Source organism: Hippopotamus amphibius, chromosome 2 (genome assembly GCF_030028045.1).
Source record: "Hippopotamus amphibius kiboko isolate mHipAmp2 chromosome 2, mHipAmp2.hap2, whole genome shotgun sequence".
Classification (NCBI taxonomy): Eukaryota; Metazoa; Chordata; class Mammalia; order Artiodactyla; family Hippopotamidae; genus Hippopotamus; species Hippopotamus amphibius.
The window spans coordinates 217,287,433-217,308,020 of NC_080187.1; the positions used below are offsets into that span (position 1 = coordinate 217,287,433).

At 37.5% G+C, this 20,588-nt stretch overlaps 1 protein-coding gene across 10 annotated transcripts in view; it reads left to right on the forward strand.

Moving 5' to 3' along the window:
- The window catches only part of NRG4 (neuregulin 4), a 138,104-nt gene that overhangs the window by 608 nt on the left and 116,908 nt on the right, over window positions 1-20,588 (forward strand). For 7 of the 10 annotated variants that reach the window (XR_009051462.1, XR_009051460.1, XR_009051461.1 and 4 more), the window contains exon 2: window positions 8,919-9,008. The gene's annotated coding sequence lies outside the window, so the exon portion shown is untranslated. Of the gene's footprint in view, window positions 1-46; window positions 102-1,272; window positions 1,406-8,918; window positions 9,009-20,588 lie in introns of those variants that run through there. The other 3 variants (XM_057723507.1, XM_057723508.1, XM_057723510.1) reach the window with 3 other exon arrangements.

The window sequence follows — 20,588 nt, forward strand, 5'->3', positions numbered from 1 at the left end:
GAGGCGGGGGGGGGGCTGCGCGTGCGCGTGTGGAGAGGGGAGAGGAGGGGGTCGCGGAGAGAAGGTCTGAGGAGGAGGCCGGCGTGGCGGCGAAGCAACAAGTGAGGAGGCCGAGGGGGCCCCGCCCGGGGGATTTCGTACAACCGAGAATAGAAACCTCCTCTGGCTTTGGTGCAGCGCTTTGCAGTTTCCAGAGCTCTCTGCCAGTCGTTGGTCACATCCACACGCGGCACCCCGTGAGGGAGCAAACGGCGGGCATTGATTGAGGTTTGAGGCACGGGGAGGAAAACACTTCTTTCTGGCCGAGGTCGAACCAGAATCAGAGACCCCTGACCCTTAGGCTGCTGTCTGGGAGAAAATTACCTTTCAGGACCTTCCTTTGATGTTTTTAGCTCAGGACCCTTATAAGACAGTGTTAGCCTTTTTTTTTCTCCTTTCCATTATCCTTCTCTTAAGAGAAGCCTTTTTAAACATTTTGTTCACCAATCCCTTTCTCCCCAACACCCATGAAATTATAATACCATTCGTATACTGTATAGCTGTTCATGTACCGTACGTGTATCTGTGCTTTACGCATGAAGAGAGTAAGATTTCGCCCCTTGGAGATAATATCGGCCCCGTGGAGATTGCTTGCTTTATAAGGACCAATGCTTGCTTGGTTTCAGTGGGTGGGGCAAGTGGAGTAGGTGAGGACTCTGGATGCACCCATAATCTCTGTAGGTTAAAGTCCTCACGTACGACTCTTTCTAATGTCTGCAGGTGCTGTTGTGAGCATGGAATACAATCACTTAAGCAGCTTCTGGATTCGGAGTCGCTTTTGTTACTTGTAGTCTCAATTCAGGCTAAAAATCTAACCATTTCCCGATAGGGTTCTGATATTTTTGCTAAAATACTTGAAAAGATTGGAAACCCTCTTTTCTAGGACGCTGAGTTCCAGGATGGGCTCTAGCTCTACAGACAGCCTTGATTTCCGGTTCTCATGCCTCTTCCAAAGTGGGTTTTTGTTTGTTTGTTTTTTTGCTTAGGCCTATTTGGTCTCCCAGGAATGTCTTAGTCATTCTTGCCTCTTCCTCCTCCCACCTCAGCTTTTCTAGCTAAAAGATGGAAATTGCGGAGTTGAAAGACTTCAAAACCCAGGTCACAGAATTGCCCCAGGGTCTTGGATCATACTTTTCTTAGACACAGGAATATCTAGCAATGGAATGAGTATCTAATTTTGGCAAGCTGGGAAATAAGTAAAATTCCTTCTTCGGGTCCTCCCTCATCTTTCAGTGTTTCTTAACCCAACTCTAATGGAATTTCAGAGGGACACAGAGCCCTTGGAGGTGATATTTGTAGAAGCTACCTGGGTTGCCAGAGGATTTTTCTTCTACATTTAGTGTGGACTGGAAAAGAGAAAGTGGGGGTGAGTCAGTAAAACTTGGGAGGGTGGATGGGGTGGTGGGGTATAGTTTTCTGACAGGTGGTGGCAACATTTCAACTACACTTGAAGAAGTGTTAAAAAAAAAAAAAAAGGCCTCAGCATAGCTTGCTCACGTTTTTATCCACTCCATACCCCCCACGCTTAGTAGAACTCTAAAGACTTGATTAAAATCAATGAAAAGCATGCAGTTACAATGCTAGTTAAAAGAGTAGGACAAGTATTTTGAAACTTGCAGACAGAAAAATTGGAACACCACTTGGGTTTACCTGGAATCTTTGTGGTCCAATACCAGTTTTGGATTCAGGTGCAATACTGCTTCAGCGGAACTTCTTTCCTATGACAGCTGTCAATGAAGACCCTCTAGAGAGAGAAAACTGTGGAAATTACATGCTAACATCTTTTACCTGTGTCTTTTAAGTGTGCTGCTTTGGTGTTTTGTTTTTTTGTAATCTGAGTTCATGGAAAATGTGGGTGCAACCATTTTATGTGGTAGTGTGAAGTCAAGAATCCCCAAACATGTGTAATTTATCAGCTCTGTGCTGCTCCCTGGTGGTGTCCTACTTCACATCGCCTAGCCAAACTAAAATCTCCCTCTTTAATTCTTTAGGATGTTGGAAACCTAAATCAGAGGTGTAGACAAGATTGGTATTCTGTTTTCTCCAAACTTTTCCTGCTCTGTTTTCAAATACCCTAAGCCCTAATACCCAGAGGAGGATTAGCCCTTGAAACTGATCAATTTGGAGGAACTGTGAAGATCTCTGGCAGGCATGTTTAGCTTATTCTTAAATGTGTAAGAATCTCTTGAGGACACTTGATGAAAATCAGATTCCGGAGCCTCACCTCAAACCCATTAAAATCTAATCTACACCAAGTGTGGCCTGTTAGTTTTATTTTTAACTGCACCAGGTGATTCTTATCAGTGGGAGAGGTTGGGGAATACTAGAGCTGTAAATAGAACAAGTGCGGATTTAGTGGACTGTAGGTGACTAGTGAGAGGGATTTTGTGGGTAAAGGAGCCCCACAGCAAAAGGAAAACAGGACCTATACAGGCAGAGTAGGAGAGATTAACTGTAGTTTTAAGGCTTGTGTGTCACTTTCTTGCCAGATATATCTGCTTCTAATGTGGCTGTAATTGGCACGCTATCCCATACCAAAATACCTTTTGAGATAAGTCAGATTTTGTTTTAGTTAAAAAGACTATCTTTTCAAGAGTACCAGAATCACATAATCAGAAAATTTGTGCATGTGTGCAGCTGCAAGATTATGAGAAGGCAGACTGGAGATTACGTTGATCCTATGAATGTCTGAAAAACATTGCTCTCAGAGTTAAAATTTGTTCTCTTGAGGTAGCTGCTTGAAAAAGTAGAGCATATGAATCTGATGCCACGTGATTTTTGAAATTTAAATAATATCAAGAGATTTTAAGTTGTTAATGTTTATGTAAATGTTAATATTTTAAACCCCTTATGCGTGTTGATTTGTGAGGCAACCACACTTATTTGTAACACACAGGGAGAAAGCCATCTGAGTTCATGAAAAGTTTGAAAAATGGATTATATGTGACTTTGTGTGATAATTATTTAAAAATTTAAGTATACTTAAATATAACTGCCAAGAAAATAGATTTAAAAAGTCCTTCTGAGAGGGCTTTAATGAATAGATGTGATTGAATTATAATTAGCAAAATTCATGTGCATACATTCTATGTGGATAAAACAGAGCACAGTACCATGCACTGAATAGGTCCTCAATTAACTTTCGTTTTTCTTTTTTAAAGATATTATTTTATTTTTAAATTTTTTTTGGCTGCCTTTGGGGCTTTGTTGCTGCGCACGGGCTTTCTCTAGTTGTGGCGGGCAGGGATTGTTCTCTGTTGCAGTGCACAGACTTCTCATTTCGGGGCTTCTTTTGCTGCGGAGCACAGACTCTAGGCACATGGACTTCAGTAGTTGCAGCACTTGGGCTCAGTAGTTGTGGCACACAGGCTTAGTCGCTCTGTGGCATGTGGAATCTTCTCGGACCAGGGCTTGAACCCATGTCCCCTGCATTGGCAGGGGGATTGTTAACCACAGTGCCACCAGGGAAGTCCCAGTTAATATTCTTTTTGAAAAGGTTTTCTCATTAGTAGGTTAAATATGCTTAATGTAGCAAGCCCATCTTCAAGGATAGTACCTCCGTGGCAGATTTCACCTTGAGCAGTGGCACACCAAAAGTGGGGCAATGAGAGCATCACTTGGGGTGCAGGCAATAAAAATTCTCATTGTCTGTAGGGAATTTAAACTATAATAAAGGCACTAAAAGTCTTTCTGATTTTTATTGCCAGCATTTTTTATGTACCTGAAATTCCAAACACTGTCAGTGATAAAATATTCCTCCCTGAAAAATTTCTTATGAATCTAGGTTCTAAACAATTTGTGTAGTTATCATTAAGTTTTAGTAATATATATGTAAGCCTCAAATTAACATGTTTTAATTATTGATCCTTTAATAAATATTGTGTTCTACATAGAAGTTAAATCAGAGAACTCCCAATTATACAGTTGGCCTTCAATAAACCTAGACTCAGCTCTACCAATATTTTTCCAAGTAAATTAATAAAAATTCAAGGTAACTCAAGGCTTCAGGTGCAGTTCATATCTGCAACTCCTTTGGTCCATGTCCCTGCATTTATTTATTTATTAACTGAGGATTGTTAATTTTATTTGTTTTTGTTATTAATGAAACATGAATGCATATACAAGTATACAACCAGCATTTTTTAATTGTTGTAAGAGTCAGTATTGGTAAGAATTATCTATTGATAGTTGTTATAGTAATACTTAGAAGAACAAATAGGGCATATCCCTGTATTTAAATAGTAGATTCTTAAAGCAGTGATATCACAGTGACTGTAAGGATGAAAAAAACAGAAATTGATTACTTCAGTGTTGTCATTCTGTGGGACCACTGAAGAGTTTTCATTTTCATGTAACATTTAAGAGTGAAACAAAGTGCAAATTTTGAGGTGTAATATTTTTGGCTTGTAAGTACAAATTTTAGTTAATATTTGAAATTCTTTTGAATAATCGAATTCAAAAAATATCTTTTAACTTTGAAATTTATTCTTTTTAAACTATTATTGTTTACTTCAAAACTAAAGAAGGAATTAAGACAATAGAGGGTATAATGTAATTATTTAGTACTACTACAAAACAATATGTAGGTTTAAGTTTTTCCTTTTTTCTAAAACATTAATTCTGTTGCATTTTCCCTTTTTTGTACTATAATATATATTTTATATTGGCACATAAGTGGAGTTGAGTAAAAGAATTTTCACTGTTTCTTTCCTGGCCATTATTATTTGTTTCATTTCATGGTCATTAAATAATTTTGTCACATAGAGGAGGGTGTATTAAAAAAGATCCCTTTGGGTGTCACATTCTGAGTATACTGCTGGGCTCAAATGATCACAAAATGAATGGTATTCAAGTTAAGTGAGCTTTATTATGTGTTTAATATCTGGAATTTTGCATGTACTTCATGAGGCCATTTTTGAGCACTGTCTATATGCTAAAATGAAATATCAGTAATTGTATATATATTTTAAAACATAAAAATGATCTAGTATTCCAATTCTAGTATAATTAGGCTACTTTAAAATTTAGTGAGTACATGTCCATGTGTTTATCAATAGACTCCTAATGATTACTGACATTTATTAAATGCTTACAATGTGTCAGACATCATTCTGTGAGCTTTATTTGTATTAATTTTTTCATAACAGTCCTATTGGGAAGGTATAGTTGTTATCTCATTTTACAGATGAGAAAACTGAGGCACACTGGGATTAAGTAATTTGCTCAAGATCACCCAGCTAGTTAGTAGAAGAACCAAGAATCAAACCTGGACAGTATGATTCAGAGACCTCAAGTTCAACCCTGCTGTCTCACTGCCTCACATATATACACAAAGTCGTGCCTCATTAAGTTTGAGGAATCATTATGTAGTGGGAAGAGCATTCTGGATTCCAGGGTTCCACCTCCAGTTCATTCTTTAACTTTGAAAAAGGCAATTGAATGAATGTCTGATTTGGAGAGGATTGAACTTACTACATCTAGAAATTCTCTAAATTTCTTTCTAGCTCTACATTTTTATGATTCTATGATTATTTTTACGTAAAGAAGAAAATTTGATTTTCCACTTATCTAGAGGACTGAAAATGAACCAGAAAAAATAAAAAACTAGCATGATTAAATTTGAAGGTAGATAAATTTTTGGTATTTTGTAGTTGCAAAATTATGCTACTATTAAACCTTTCCTGTTCATTATTTGTGCACCTACAGAAAGACCATAAACTTCTTTTTTTAAATTGAAATATAATTGATTTACAATATTGTGTTAGTTTCGTATGTACAGCATAGTGATTTTATTTTTTTGCAAGTTATATTCTGTTAAGGATTATTATAAGATACTGGATATGTAATTCCCTGTTCTGTATAGTAAATCCTTGTTATCTCTTTTATGTATAGTAGTTTGTATCTGTTAATCTCATGCTCCTAATTTATCCCTCCCCCTCTCCCCTTTGGTAACCATGAGTTTGTTTTCTATGTCTGTGAGTCTGTTTCTGTTTTGTATACAGATTCACTTATATTATTTTTTACATTGCACATATAAGTGATATCATGTAGTATTTGTCTTTCTCTGACTTATTTCACTAAGCATAATATTCTCTAGGTCCATCCATGTTACTGCAAATGGCAGTATTCCATTCTTTTTACAGCACTGTATATATGGTATTATATACACACACACACATATATACGTTCCACAACTTACTTATCCATTCATCTGTTGATGGACATTTAGGTTGCTTCCATGTCTTGGCTATTATAAATAGTGCTGCTGTGAACACTGAGGTGCATGTATCTTTTTGAATTAGAGTTTTCGTTTTTTCCTGGATATATACCCAGGAGTGGAATTGCCAGATCATATGGTAGATTTGTTTTTAGTTTTTGTAAAGGAACCTCCATACTGTTTTCCATAGTAGGTTGCACCAATTTACTTTTTCACCAACGGTGTATAGGTGTTTCCTTTTCTCCACACCCTCTCTCTAGCATTTATTTTTGTAGACTTTTTGATGATAGCCATTCTACCAATGTGAAGTGATACCTTATTGTGGTTTTGATTTGCATTTCTCTAGTAATTAGCAACGTTGAGCATCTTTTCATGTGCCTGTTGGCCATCTGTATGTCTTCTTTTGGAAAAATGTCTATTTAGGTCTTCTGCCCATTTTTTGATTGGGTTGTTTGTTTTTTTGATACTGAGTTGTATGAGCTGTTTGTATATTTTGAATATTAACCCTTTGTCAGTTTCATCATTTGCAAATATTTTCTCCCATTCTGTAGGTTATCTTTTCATTTTGTTGATGGTTTTCTTTGTTGTGTAAAAGCTTTTAAGTTTGATTAGGTCCCATTTGTTTATTTTTGCTTTCATTTCTTTTGCCTTGGGAGACTGATCGAAGATTATATTGCTATGATTTATGTTGAAGAATGTTTTGCCTATGTTCCCTTCTAGGAGTTTTATGGTGTCATATCTTACCTTTAGGTCTGTAAACCATTTTAAGTTTATTTTTGCGTATGGTGTGAAAGGATGTTCTCATTTCACTGTTTTGCATGTAGCTATCAGGCTTTCCCAACACCACTTGTTGAAGAGACTGTCTTTTCTCCATTGTATATTCTTGCCTCTTTTGTTGTAGTTTAATTGAACGTAGGTGAGTGGATTTATTTCTGGACTCTGTTCTGTTCCGTTGATCTATGTGTCTGTTTTTGTGCCAATACCACACTGTTTTGATTGCTGTAGCCTTGTAGTGTAGTCTGAAGTTTGGAAGGGTTATACCTCCAGCTTTTGTTCTTTTTTCCCTCAGGATTGCTTTGGCAATTCTGAATCTTTTGTGATTCCATATAAGTTTTAGGGTTTTTTGTTCTAGTTCTGTGAAAAATGTCATGGATATTTTGATATGCATTAAATCTGTAGATTGCTTTGGGTAGTATGGCCATTTTAACAATATTAATTCTTTCAATTCAACAGCACAGGATATCTTTCCATTTCTTTGAATTATCTTCAGTTTCTTTTATCATTGTTTTATAGTTTTCAGTATGTGGATCTAGAAAGACCATAAACTTCTGAGGGATTGATTATGCATTCTGATAATTGGCTTGATATAAAAATTTATATTATTCATATATGCCACTTTTATATACTTGAGGTGTTCTGAGCCTTGGTCTTCTTCTCAGTGCCATGTAAAGTAAAGCTCTTTGGGAAAATGAACTTTTTTTTTTAGTTTTTAATTTTAGCATGTAGAGTTTCTTTTTTTTCCCCCTCAAATCTTTATTGGCGTATAATTGTTTTACAGTGTTGCGCAGTTTCTGCTGTACTTACACATATGTCCCCATATCCCCTCCCTCTTGAGCCTCCCTTCCCTTCTCCCTATCTCACCCTTCTAGTTCATCACCAAGCATGGAGTTGATCTCCCTGTGCTATGCAGCTGCTTCCCACTAGCTATCTATTTTACATTTGGTAGTGTATATATGTCTATCCTGCGCTCTCACTTCCCCCGAGCTTCACCTTCCCTCCCCCATCCCCCTGTGTCCTCAAGACCATTCTCTACATCTGCATCTTTATTCTTGTCCTGCCCCTAGGTTCACTGGTACCATTTTTTTGTTGTTGTTGTTCTGGGTTTTTTGTTTGTTTTTGTTTTTTAGATTCCATATATGTGCCTTAGCATACAGTATTTGTTTTTCTCTTTCTGACTTACTTCACTTTGTATGACAGACTCTAGGTCCATCCACCTCACTGCAAATAACTCAGTTTCATTCCTTTTTATGGATGAGTAATATTCCATTGTATATATGTGCCACATCTTCTTTGTCCATTCATCTGTCGATGGATATTCACGTTGCTTCCATGTCCTGGCTATTATGGGAAAATGAACTTTTAAAGTGGAAGATAGATCATATTGTATACCACTTTTCCCCCTTTTTTCTCATGAAGTCTACCACTTTATTGAAATGACAATCCTAATTAACCTCTATTCATAATATTGCATGTAAAATTTTTTCTTGGTGGAGACATAACACAAAAAGGTAACTTTCATAGAGGAATAAAATTCCTTGTCATCCCCCAAAAGTCTCTATTTGAAAGGGTTTTTTTCCTTCCACCCAATAATCTTTTAATAAAATTCTGTTTCCCTCTTAATCCAACTTCTAGCCTTGTATTTAGAAGTATTAACAGTAAATAGTTTTCCTGGGGCTTAAAAAAAGGGGAAGGAGGAGAAATTAAACATATTAAAGTTCCTGTTACTTATGAAGTTCTCCAAGGGTATCACTAAGTAAAAGAAAAAGCTCATGAAATTTGTAAACAGATTCTCCTTTCCTTCTCTCCATGTGTTACTAAAATTGTTATATAAAATATTTTATTTTTTATTTTTCTTTATGGTGGCCACAATTTCTATCAAAAGAGAAGAAATAGAGGTGAATTATAAAGTGAGAGCCAGTTTCCTCTCAACTCTGCAATCTAGGAGAAAAACTTTCACCCAAGGACAGATCAGGTAAATAATTATTTGTTAATTCATTCTTTGTAATGTTTTGAAGCCATATGTAGAGCCATAATTTGTCAACTCTAGCCATAGATCATTGGTTTAATTCAACTAAGAGATAATAGGGGTAGATTCCACAATATGGAAAGTTCTTTAACTTTTAATTTACAGGAGCTTGGGTCTCAATTCTAATGTTGGAGAGGCCTATGTGTATAGAACCATCTTCAAGTATATGTGAACTATTCATAAAAATGTATTAAAAACAACAAAGTTGTAAGCTGCTTAAGTCTAAGTCTGGTTGTTGTAATTTAAAAATAATATGAATAGAAGTAAAGAAAGTTAAAGTCTTGGAGAGCAAGAGTCTGGAAAATGGTTCAGGTTGTTGAGTTTAGAAAAGTGAAGGCCAAGGGATGATATTACTTTTCAAGTAGATGAGATGCTGATTTACTGAGGATGGTGCCTGTCCTTTTCCCATCTCCACAGAGGAAAAACAGCAGGAGAAATTGATTAGAAAAGTCAAAGCTTTGAAATTAAGTATATTTAAGATTAGAATGATTTACCTTGGGAAGTTGTAGAATCCTCTTTCTGGAAGGTCTTCTAAGTAAGTCTTATCATCTGCCAAGAATAGCTTGTATATCCATCATAAGGCCTTCTAATTTTATGTTGCTGTGGTTTATTTTGACAAACAGATGGTGATTTATGTCGAAGGCAGTAGCTAACATGATATATTTCTAATGATAGAATATATAAACTAGAAGAACTTGATTTTAAGAGTATTATGGACAATTATAAAGTTATTTTATGAGCACAGAAGTAGTCATGTGTTTTTTCAGTTTGTTCCATTGTTGATCATGTGACCATCATTAACGTGTTTAATTTTTCTGGTTCATAAAATACTCTCCAAGTCATATGTTAATGTCCACAGAAATTGAATTGTGGACTCAATGAATCACCTCTATCAAGACTAGAGAGAAGGATGGGAGGATAAATTTAAAGATGAGTGTGCTCAGATAGGATTGTTGAGGACAGCTCTCTGAAATATGAGATAAGGTGGAGATTTCAAACAATGAAGAATGCACCACAATGTAATAACCTGAAAATGGCATTTGGGAGCAAGGAAGAGGCTGTTCCTCACTTCTTCCCATTGATTCAGAGAAGGAGCGGAAAGTAAGGACTAAATAAGGTATATTGGAAAAGGTACCTTGTTATCTAAGGGGGAAACCAGATTTTTATTAAGAATAAACTGCAGAGAAGTGAAAATAAATTTGGATAAAAGAGATTTTCCTCAAGTAAATGGACTCTCTAGTAGATGGGGAATAGGGCAGAGGGTAAAGAATGACAGAAGTTGAAGAATTGGGTGAGGAATGAGCATGGTTGGGAGAGTTTGAGAGTTAAGATGTGCCGGTCAGAGGTAAAAGGGAAAAAAAGACTTATGCTGAAGGAGGTGAGTAAATAAAACAGAAGTGGAAGAAGTATTTGAGTAGGAGAGAAAAGTAGACATAGGTTAAAGGAAAATCATGGCCATTAGGATAATATTTCTTTGTGAGCAAGGAAGTACTAAAGATGACCAGTTATGTATACTAAGGAAAATGGGAGGGGACAGCAATTACTGCAGGTCTGAGAAGGGCACACACATGTGAAAAATAACCAGGCTGACTGATGCCTTATTTCAGGAAAAGTTTTCTGGGGCAGTGTTCAGAGACTTCATTCTGTTTGGATATTGATTGTAGAGTTTCTAGGCTCCAAGGACATAGGAAACCTCTAGGAAGACCAGGATCAACACTGAGAGGTCATTGGGGTTGGGAAGAGCTATGATATTTATCTCCTTTACATCTCTGTGTAGAGCTGTAGCCTTTTGTAGGAGACATGCATAATTCAAGACTATTCCTGGCAGCAAAGAATGGAAAGTTTGCTATTGCCATGTGGCAGTAGCTTAAAAGAGTTTATAAATCACTCACCAGCCAGCTTTGAAACTGTGATTCTTGATGAATTATTAATTGGGGGGAATTTTGTGTTATTTCATATTTTGCATATGGAGTGAATCTTTATTATCAAATCATTTTACTTTTGCATAAAACGCAACCATATACTATTAGATTTTCCAGTGAAGAGTGACAGCTAACACTTGTTGAGTGCTTCTTATGTTCCAGGCACCTTATATGTATAAATTCATTTCATATTCAGACAACTCTTTGAAGTAGGCACTATTATTCTGTCCCCTACTACCTCAAGCCTCATGTATGGATGAGGAAACTTGGCAGAAAGATTTTTGCTCAATTCTTTGGTAGAATGTTCTAACATGGAACTAGGATTTGCACTCTAGCCTTCTGGCTCCAGAGCCCATGCTCATAACCCCTACATTACATATCTTTTTGTAAATAAAAATGGAGATTTGAGGGTTGCTTGGAAACTGTTATACTTTGAAGGGTTAGTGACTTGAGTATTTTTAGGTGACATAATTTACATCAAAGAAAGTGGCTCTTGTGAGCTGCTACATAGAATGAAAATTGATTTATTGCTTCTGTAAATGTTTTAAAGACGTTCATGCCAATACACTCAGTGATGTGAAGGGCTCTTGCCTGGGGCAGGCCAGCTGCTGTTATTCAAAAGATCACATTGGGTGGTATAACCTTAGTGAGTTTACCAGGGTCTGACTCTCAGTCTTGTGGTCTTAGAAATCTGATCTGGACAGTAAGTGTCTCAGAGAGAATTAAATTAGTCTAACGACCTCATCAGCCTAATATGTAAAGCCAGAATGCAAATTAATTTAAATACAATAAGATAAAACTGTTACAAAAACCTGTTGTACCAGTATGATCAGTGTATTTTCTTCCAGGTGGTGGATATATGTGGGAAACCAAATTATAAGAGGTTTCTTGGTGAACAACAGGTACCATGAATATTTCTTGTTTTTTCACAGTATTTATCTATTTCATAAATTCCTCAAGGATTTCATCAATAATAGCTGCTATTGGCATGTACTGTCAGTCCTTAACTTATAAATAGCCTCCACCCCTGTGCCCCTCCACCAGGGGCTCTGCTGCCATAGAAACAGTTGTTAATAAACATGGGTATTTTAGAGAATCTGTGGGTTCAGAATTGAAGGAAGGGAAGAGTCTGTGAAAAGCAGAGTTACTAAAGGGTGTTAATTTCTGGGATAGACTCCTAAGTAGGGTGGGTATGTCTGAGCAGAGATCTCTTTACCTAAAGTGTATTTCTGTAGCACTGCCCGTGGGGCTTCCCCCCCACTTCTGTTACATCGCTTGAAATTTCACCGAATAGAGATTGCTTTTTATTTTTCAAACATTCTCTTAAAACTATAAATGTCTATGTATGGCAGATACTCTTAGTGACCTCCCTTATACCCATTCCCTATTACTTACCTTCATTTTGCTAGGGGCAACAATGTTCCCAGCTTCAAGCAAAAAACCCGGACTAGTTGAAGCCGGTCGCGACAATTCCATTCTCATTTGCCAGTGACTGTGAAGGGAAGGTTGCTGAGTTCAGGGATGGCTTTTGCTTTCCTGATAAAGAGAACAGAGGTGGCTGGCAGTCTCCTCTTTCCCCCTTCTTTGTGACTTAAATGTAGACATGAAGCCTGGAGATATAGCAGCCGTCTTTGCAACCATGACATGACAAGTATGAAAGTGAAAAGATGATTCTAACAAGCTGAGGACCATGGAGGAGAGGATTGAAAGAGTCTGGGACATTGCTGAACAGCCCTTCCAGTCTTGGACTGCCTCCCTCCAGACTTATTATGGAGAAAAATAAGGAGAGGAAAGTTGTAACCCATGTTATATGGTAGCAAAGCATGGAAGGCCGATCATGCAAACTGAGACTGTAGTGTTAGGAGAAATGAAAGGTAGAATTTGGAATATTGTGCTATATTGGTTACTTCTTGTGGCTTTTCAGTAGGATCCTATAGAAGGGGTGAACTCAAATTAGTGCTCCTCAGCATGAAAGCAGAGAGGGCAGAAGAATACAGTTTTATTATAAAGGTATTCTGCCTTTAGCTTGCACTCTAAATCGACAAAGAGCCTTGTAATTTGGAATTCTGTAGGGATTAAGGGTAGCACCTTCTTACCTAAGACTATTGTTGGAATTGCCTCATCTATTGTGAGAGTTCAAAGGCCAGCCGCTGAGAGATGAGAATCTCCAAGCCTAAAGATAATTTCTAGAGATGTTTTTTTGGCTGTGGTTACTCACACAAGGAATTGGTCTGAAGCAAATAGACCAGAAGCTTGATCATGTTTTTGAGGGCACTGTAGTACAAAGCTGGCAATTAGTTGTGAGTGTTTTTACTTTCCAAGCAATCCTCATCCTTTCCTCCCTAAGTTAAACCACTATGAAGTAGGCTACAAAAGCTGTGGATCCCCTGGGAAGCACCTCTACTTCAACACCTACCTTAGATATGGCTACAGGGAACAATGACAAAGCAGATCCTCCTGAGACTTAAAGTAGGTGCTGTCAGATTGGCTGACCAAGGGATTTACTTTAAATTAATTTATTTTATTGACTGTGTTGGGTCTTTGTTGCTGTGTGCGGGCTTTCTTTCAGTTGCGGTGAGCGGGGTCTACTCTTCGTTGTGGTGCGCAGGCTCCTCGTTGCTGTGGCTTTTTCTGTTGTGGAGCACGGGCTCTAGGTGCGTGGGCTTCAGTAGTTGCAGCACATGGGCTCAACAGCCGTGGCACACGGGCTTAGTTGCTCCGCGGCATGTGGGATATTCCTGGAGCAGGGATCAAATCCGTGTCCCCTGCATTGGCAGGCGGATTCCCAACCTCTGCGCCACGTAGGAAGCCCCTAAGGGATTTACTTTATTGCCTGCCCGGGAATCTGTGATTTCTGTAAGTGAAATCTGTGATTTCAGTAAGATATGATATGGATTGTGCATAGTTGACCACTGTGTACTTCCTATTATTTCCCTTTCGTAATGGAATTTTTATTGAGGTCACTCTGTTCTTTCTTTTTCATCATTGCATACATGTGCAGGGAGTGGTTTAGAGATAGCTTCTCTTTTAGCCATATAAATGGTCAGATAAGAGTTGTCATATTTGGACTCGATAGAGCAGGCAGAAAATCAACCAAAGATCCTGCAACATGTAGTAATTGGATGAGATAGTGGAGTTGTCTTCCTTGAGGAGAGGGTGAGTATGTTGTGTTTAACACACGTGTAAGAAATGTGTGTGTGCATATTGAGTTGAGGACTGGCAGACACTGTTGGCTGTTCAATCCATTGTATCCATTTCTTACCTCTACCAGAAAAATTAGAAAAGTTAAATATTTGATTTTCAAATCTTCCTTACTGCTACAGTAGTCATGGAATACAGTTCTAGCCCATAAACCTGCTGGGGGACTTCATTGAAAGTCTTCCCTTTTTCTGATAAAAGGGTCAGACAGGGCTGGGCTAACCTTTTTCTTGCTTTGACCTTAGATGTGATGCTTGGAGCTGCAGTGACCATCTTAAAATCATTAAGCAACAAACACAAATATAAAAAGTAGATACATTAAGGATGGTGGAGCAAAAATATTGAAGATATTGATGACAGCATTGATTAGTAAACCAACCTTAGCAATCACCAAGTTCAAGGTTTTTTGTCTTGTGAGAGAAGTGAATCCATATTTGTTTATGCTGTTGTGAAACAGGTTCTCTGTTGTCTACAAACCAAAGCATCCTAAACTGATGCAGTATAAATGTCTCTTTTCTATACTCCAACCTCAAGGGTAGTTTTTGTTTGTTGATTCATTTTTAGCATGGAGTCTTATTAGTTATATGAAGTGAGGAAAATATTTTTTAAAACTTAGGCTGATTCACACATAAATTGTTCTATTGATGTGTTACTATTGACAAGACATATTCTCAATATGTGGCCTAGCTTACCTTTTTTACTTTTTGGAATAGAATATTGGCATAGCTCAGCACTGCACGTGAATATAATTAGGGAACACGTTTTGGAAATTGGTTTCTCATGCTGAGGTATACAGCAAGAAAAGCTAAAAATTGTTACAACCAAGTAAAAGTCTTCAAGAAGAAATTGCTGACTGAAGTAGAACAGGTTCAAAATAAAGTCTTGGCTGTTATATAGAACAATCTTTTAGTTCTACATCATTGACTACTAGTAAATGTTTACTACTTCTGAAGTGATGTTTTACTCTAGATGCTTTATCTCAGAACATGTACTCTTTCTTCCAGTGTCCTTTTACATGTTTTTGTTCATCATTTCAGAAACATTTTTTATTCCAATTGTTGACTCAACCATATGAGGTTCACAATTGTACTTTTCTGTTTTTGCCTTTCTTAAAATTAGTTAGCAGTAATAGCCATGTGTGCCAGCTTTTTATATCAAAAGGAAATGCTTGAACGCCAACCAAAGGTAAATATGGAGTTAAGGAGAACAGACATATTTCTTTGGATGTATTTTATAGAAAAATTATATTTGGCTTCAAGAAAAGCCAGCTTTTAAATTTGTGTTCACATATTGACAAAATGTGATCCAAATCATTTTTTTTCACTTTCTAAAAACGTACTTTAATTGGAAGGGTTTTTTAAAAATCCATTAAATTCTAAAGCCAAAAGCTTTTAAAATTATGTTTTAAATAAGCTAATAAAAGGTAATAATGGTAATAATAGGTTATTACCATATCTAAATATACATGAAGTGATTTGGGGGTATTGAGATGTATTGGTCTCCACTGTGATTTTCTTGCTTGCTGGATTCATACATAATATTTTGCTTTCTTGTTTTTGTTTTTAAAAAAATTTTTTATTTATTTGGCTGCGTCAGGTCTTAGTTGCGGCACACGGGATCTTCATTGCAGCATGCGGGATCTTTCGTTGCAGTGCCCGAGCTCTCCGTTGTGGTGCACAGGCTTCCCTCTAGTTGTGGTGCTTGGGCTCTAGAGCATGTGGGCTCAGTAGTTGCGGCGTGCGGGCTTAGTTGTCCTGCAGCATGTGGGATCTGAGTTCCTGGACCAGGGATCGAACCCGAGTCTCCTGCATTGGAAGGCAGATTCTTAACCACTGGACCACCAGGGAGGTCCCTGCTTTCCTTTTCTGATGTACCCTGGGTCAGGCCTGACAAAAAACTGCTAATATTGTAAGACTAGCAGGCTAACATCTAAGTGAGAAATTCTTAAATATATATGATAAGGATATTTTTAACCAACTGATGAAAACTTTTTGATCTATTTCTACTGAGATTTGAACACTCTATAGAAAGAGTTTGAAACAGAGTTTAAAGCTTGGGGCATTTTCTTGATTTAAATTACTTTTATTCTTAAGCATGTATTGCTTTTGGAGTGGTGGTTTTTATGACTATCGGATAAAGTTTTTCTGCTGGGTTATTCTCTACATACTTTTTCATGGTTACCCTGTTGGCTGGCTTTTCTTAAATTGTATATGACGTACACATGCCCATCTTCTTTCTCTATGAGAGGCAGCATTGATAGGTGGATACCTCCCTCTCTGGCCTCATCTTATGCCATTATCTGTTCAAACTGCACAGGCCATCTTTTAGTACAGGTACCCTAGTTATCTGACTATTATCTAAGTCCCCACAGTTATGAGAGTCCAAAGGGAAGCCAAAGTTATAATAATATTCACTAACGAACAAACCACCTATAAAATTGGTTGTCCCTCATACATGCATCCCTGTCTAGCTTAGAGGCATTGTTGGCCATCATTTTATGATTGTTGAATACTCCTATAAAACACAAATACAATACAAGTGACTTTCAGGCAAAATTGTGAATTTGAAAAGATGTAGGAGAGTTGATGAAGATGATGTTGGTGAATTCAATCACAAATGAAACCAATGACAAATGAAGATTTGGCAGAGTTAGCCCACAACAGTTGAAAAATAGAAAAATTACAGTGATGATGATGACTCTCTCATCTCTTAAAAAATCAGATATCAGGATTAAAAAAGAGGGCCTCGGGGGCTTCCTAGGTGGCTCAGTGGTTGGGAATCCGCCTGCCAATTCAGGGGACACGGGTTTGATCCCTGCTCCAGGAAGATCCCACATGCTGCGGAGCAACTAAGCCCGTGCACTACAACTATTGAGCCTGCGCTTTAGAGCCCGTGAGCCACAACTATTGAGCCCATGTGCTGCAACTAATGAAGCTCACGTGCCTAGAGCCTGTGCTCTGCAACAAGAGAAACCATGGCAGTGAGGAGCCCATGCACCACAACGAAGAGTAGCCCCCACTCACCACAACTAAAAAGAAAGCCCACGCACAGCAAAAAAAAAAAAAAAAAGACCCAACACAGACAATAAAATAAATAAGTTAAAAAAAAAAGAGGGCCTTGGGAAAATTGTCAACAGTGTCAAAATTTTTTACAACCTTCTTACAACTCTATATGGAAACTAGGCACTAGATGAAGTCTGTTTATATATAACACAATTTTGTCAGGAAAATTATGCTCAAATCCCCATGTGATTTGTTCATCCTAAGAATTAGCACACACTGATATCCCTTATATGTGGAATCTAAAAAAATGGTACAAATTAACCTATTTACAAAACAGAAATAGAGGCACAGATGTGGAAAACAAACTTATGGTTACCAAGGGGGCGGGGGGAGGGGCGGGAGGGATAAATTGGGAGCTTGGGATTGACATATATACACTACTATATATAAAATAGATAACTAATAAGAAGCTACTGTATAGCACAGGGAACTCTACTCAGTAATCTGTAATGACCTACATGGGAATAAAAGCTAAAAAGAGTGGATATATGTATATGTATAGCTGATTCACTTTGCTGTACACCTGAAACTGAAACAACGTTGTAAATCAACTATACTCCAATAAAAATTACTTATAAAAAAAGAATTAGGGACTTCCCTGGTGGCGCAGTGGTTAAGAATCTGCCTGCCAATGCAGGGGACATGGGTTCGAGCCCTGGTCAGGGAAGATCCCACATGCCACAGAGCAGATAAGCCCGTGCACCACAACTACTGAGCCCTCGTGCTGCAACTACTGAAGCCTGCATGCCTAGAGCCTGTGCTCTGCAACAAGAGAAGCCATTGCAATGAGAAGCCCGCGCACTGCAATGAAGAGTAGCCCCCACTCACTACAACTAGAGAAAGCCCACATGCAGCAACGAAGACCCAACACAGCCAAAAATAAATAATCTTAAAAAAAAAGAATTAACAGATAATTGCAGTTATAACCCAAATTTGTTAAATATAAGGTGAAATAAACATCAAAATTCTTACCACTATTTTTATATGAAATTTTCATCTCTGTTTTAAGTAGACTAACTTTTTGCTGCACCTCGCAGCATGCAGGATCTTAGTTCCCCAGCCAGGGATCAAACCTGTGCCCCCTGCATTGGGAGTGCAGAGTCTTAACCACTGGACCACCAGGGAAGTTCCTAAGTGGACTAACTTTGAATGACTTTTTTTTTTCTAATAGCAATTATCTTCAGAGAAAGAGGATCTCAGGTACATTCTGTACCTGGGATTTAAAAGAATTTTATATATCTTATATCTGGGATTTTGAGAATATATTTACACATTCCATTCATAAATAAATTCATAAGACTAAATATGTATAGTCTATTTACCATGCCAAATTCTTTAAAATTCTGCCACTTACAAGCTATATCATGGGAAAAGCCACTTCACTTCTCTTAGCGTCAGTTTCCTTTGTAAAATGAAGATAATCCCTACATTGTAAGACTATTGTTAAGGACTGTATAATGTATATGAAGTTATATTATTTTATCTGGCATACTGTGAATGTACAGTAAACAGTAGCCATTATTATTAACTCACATGGATATTAATGTCAGTCACATTTGAACATTTTTTTGGCTTTGATTTTTATATCCGCAGGTCTTGTTCATAAAAGACTGAGAGGGCACAGAACAATTCTGTGACAGCCAAAATATCATAGCTCTAATTTAGATTCGTTCTTGAATAATCTGTTGTATTATCTGAATCTGCCTCACATTTGGGGGCCAACAAAGATTTTCTTCTTGACCAATCTCTAGCCAGGGTCCTCTAAACCCTCTTCTCAACTAGGCCTCAACATTGAACGAACAGTAGCATACCGCCTCACAGCTGAAGGCCACATCCCTAGAATGACCCTGCAAAGTGCCTGCCTGAGGAAACTCAAGGCTGCCAAAAGAAATTACTTTTTGTTCCAGCCGACACCTGAAGATAGACTCCTATCTTCCAGTCTCTGGGAGCCTAGGAGCCTACCTTAGATAACTGCCAGTTAACAAACCCAGATGGGATTCACATGGAAAAACCTCCCCACCTTCTTGCTTTTTGTAATTTTTCAATTCCTTAACTCTGCTAAACCCCCACTCCTCTCCCCTCCCTATTCCCTCATTCTCTTTTTAAAACACCCAGTCACCTCTGTACAAATCAAAGTTGAATTCAGTTCATATTACCTTTTTATTATGTTGATGATTTCTTTGCTCTACAGAAGTTTTTTGGTTTGATACAGTCCTACTTCTTTTGGCTTTTGTTGATTTTGATTTTGGAATCAGATCCAAAAAGTCATTGCCAAGACCAATGTCAAGGTGCTAACTGCCTAAGTTTTCTTCTAGTTTTATGGTTTAGATCTTACATTCAAGTCTTTAATCAATTTTGAGTTAATTTTTGTGTATGCTATAAGACAGTAGTCCAGTTTTCCCAATACCACTTATTGAAGAGACTGTCCTTTCCATTGTATATTCTTCCCTTTGTCATAGATTAATTTACCATTTATGCATGGGTTTATTTCTGGGCTCTCTGTTCTATTCTATTGGTCTATGTGTCTGTTTTTATGCCAGTACTATACAGTTTTGATTACTATAGCTTTGTAATATAATTTGAAATTGGAGAATATGGTGCCTCCAGCTTTGTTCTTCTTTCTCAAGGTTGCTTTGGCTATTTGGGGTCTTTTGTAGTTCCATACAGATTTTAGGGTAATTGATTCTATTTCTGTGAAAAATGCTATTGGAGTTTTGATAGGGCTTGTCATATATAGCCTTTATTATGCTGAGGTACATTTCATCTACATCCACTTTGTTGAGAGTTTTTATCATAAATAGATATTGAATTTACCACATAGTGTTCTTTATTTTTTCTTGTGGAATCAGGCTTCAGTCTGGGATCATTTACCTTTAGCCTGAAGAAATTTCTTTGTTGTTTTTTGTAGAGTAGGTCTATTAGCCACAGATACTCTCAGCTTTCTTTTTAAAATGATTTTATTTTGTGGCATCCCTTAAAGAATATTTTTGTTAGGTATAGAATTCTAGGATAGAAGAAGTTTTGTTTTTCCTTAAGCACTTGAAAGATGTTATTATTCTTTTCTTCTGACTTACTTTGTGATAAGAAATTAGCTGTTGGTTTTTTTTTTTTTTTTTTTAACAACATCACCCCATTTCCTACACCCCCCAGCTCCTGGCAACCACTCTTTCACTCCCTGTCTCCATGAGTTTGACTTTTCTAGATTCCACATACAAGTAAGATGATATTGTACTGTCTTTGTGTGTCTGGCTCATTCAACCCAGTGCTATATCCTCCAAGTTCATCCACATTATCACAAATGACAGGATCTGCTTCTTCCTGAAGCTGAATAGCATTCCATTGCC